Genomic DNA, 2,598 nt, shown 5'->3' with positions numbered 1-2,598 from the left:
CACAGCCCACCCTGCAGTGTTCTCCACCAACTACAGCCCACCCTGCAGTGTTCTCCACCAACTACAGCCCACCCTGCAGTATTCTCCACCAACCACAGCCCACCCTGCAGTATTCTCTACCAACCACAGCCCACCCTGCAATATTCTCCACCATTCACAGCCCACCCTGCAGTGTTCTCCACCAACTACTGCCCACCCTGCAGTATTCTCCACCAACTACAGCCCACCCTGCAGTATTCTCCACCAACCACAGCCCACCTTGCAGTATTCCCCACCAATCATAGCCCACCCTCCAGTATTCTCCACCCTCCACAATAAATCCTGCCATATTCTCCAGTCATAGCTCACCCCCCTTCAACCATAGCCCACCTTAAAGTATTCTCTAACTACAGCTCATACTGCAGTAGTCTGCACATACCATGGCCTATCCTTCTCCATAAACCACAGTTTATCCTACCATATTCACCCATCACAGCCAACCTATCAGTATTCTTCCTCAACCACAGTATTCTCCATTAGCCACAGTCCACTTCACAGTATTCTCTACCAAGTACAATTCACCCCACAGTTTTCTCCAACCTTTGCTCACCCAAAAATTTTCCACTTACAGCTTATCTGAGTGAGCTGAGCTCATGATGTAGAACTATGTCAGAGACCCTGGCCTCTACGTGACAGATAGCAAAAGAGTTAATGCCAGGGGACAAGTATATCTACTTGGATAGCCTTATTATTTCATTACTGTCTTGAACCTTGTCTCAGACTCTCTTTGGTCAAGAGTTACTACATGTTGCATTCTTTCAGGAATCCCAGCTTGTAGGTGTTGGATCAGTGACCTGATTCTAGTTTGAGGGCAATGTTACTGTTGGAGCTCTTGTTAATGGTGAGGGTATTGAATTAGTTGGACTGTAGATATGCCTTCAGTAGCTGTGGAGATACTACAAGTAGGCTGAATTGCCTTGTTTTCATGATCAACAGCTTGCAGGGGATCTTCAGCAGGTGGTACAATGGGTACTGCCTCCCTTTCTTTTGCCTTCCCTTTTGTAACCAAGAGTGAAACAGGCAAGCTTCATCTTTTCTAGTCGCACAATCTTGTACTTGTCATGGTTGACAGGAAACACCAATCACTGCATAGTCAGCCATGATGTTGACAGTCCCTTTTGCCAGATCTTGCTGAGGGTGTTGCAAAAATCTCTTGCAAAGTGGATCCCTTGCTCCTGTGGCAAATTTACTTGTTCTATCAGCTTTTTTTTTTCATAATTTTTAAGAGGATTAAAGCATTCCACATCCAGCAGCTGTAAAACATGTTTGCAGTGGGGTAGAAGTTTTAGAATAGAAATTTTCTCTTTAAAAGTTTGATTGTCTGTAAAGATGTGTGGCTTAGATGGTCATCTTATGGGAGTAGGGGGCATGTATTCTTTGCTTCTCTGCAGAAATGTTCAAACTGCTCTTAAAGGATGACGGCAGTTATCCAGCCCAACTCACTTGTGCCACAGGTCATTTTTGGTAAGGAGCCATCACCTTTTTGATTGCTGCTAATGTCCTTTTTTTTTTTTAATATGACTAGTGGGTTCATTACAGTGCCATCTGCAAAAGAAGCTAGAACATGTATTTTCCTGGTTTGCACCACAAGAAACTTGCATTCCTGCCTTACCTACACAGTGAATTTTTTCTATCATGATTCATCTGTCTGGAAACCAGTCTCGTCTAAATTTCAGACATTTTGTGGTTTGTCTTCAATCCACTGCTGGTTTATTTCTGCCTCTAATGTATCAGAAAACTAACAAATAACAAATGAATCAAATGTTACATTCTTTCTGGCAATTTTCATGAGAGTGGCTTTCCAAAGGATCGGATTATGGTGGCTCTTTAAATTCACTGTCCAAGGTTTTCCAGGTGCATTATCCCTAAATGTATTATGTATTTCATCCACAATTAAGGATTTCAGCACAACTCTAATCAGTTCATTCCTAGTAGCTATTATTCCCATTTCTGACATACTGCACAAATACATTGCCAATTTGTTCTTAACTTCAGTAGGCAGCCATGCACTTTGGCATAAGCATTGTTGGTGATATGGAGTACTGCTTAGCGTCAGGAAACACGTCCTGTTTTTTGACGAACCTTACCTAACCTAACCTTCAACAGCAAAAGCAATGCTTACTTCAATATATAATTTTTGGATAGGCTTGTAAACACATGGCATAGTTCAACTTTTTTTCTAATATCACTGTTTAAAATTAAATACGTACTTTTTTTTTTGTTTGGATTTGTGTTGGAGTAGCTCTCTTTAACATATATTCATAGGATCCTCCACAACTTTTATAAAGTATTGAATAGAAATAATTTATGAAATAAACAAAAATACTACATACAGTGGACCCCCGCCTTACGATATTAATCCGTTCATGAGAGCTCATCGTAAGATGAAATTATCGTATGGCGAATTAATTTTCCCCATAAGAAATAATGGAAATTAAATTAATCCATGCAAGACACCACAAAGTATGAAAAAAAAAATTTTACCACACGAAATATTAATTTTAATACACAAACTTAAAAAGACATGCACTAAGAATACAATACATGACACTTACCTTT

The 2,598-nt window shown here is 40.3% G+C and overlaps 1 pseudogene; it reads right to left on the bottom strand.

Moving 5' to 3' along the window:
- Positions 1-894: 894 nt before the first annotated feature.
- On the bottom strand, positions 895-1,942 carry LOC138852835 (uncharacterized; annotated as a pseudogene).
- Between the last annotated feature and the right edge of the window lie 656 nt (positions 1,943-2,598).

Source organism: Cherax quadricarinatus, chromosome 17 (assembly GCF_038502225.1).
Source record: "Cherax quadricarinatus isolate ZL_2023a chromosome 17, ASM3850222v1, whole genome shotgun sequence".
Classification (NCBI taxonomy): domain Eukaryota; kingdom Metazoa; phylum Arthropoda; class Malacostraca; order Decapoda; family Parastacidae; genus Cherax; species Cherax quadricarinatus.
The sequence above is the reverse complement of the archived record's forward strand: the minus strand, read 5'-3'. Positions and strand labels throughout refer to the sequence as shown.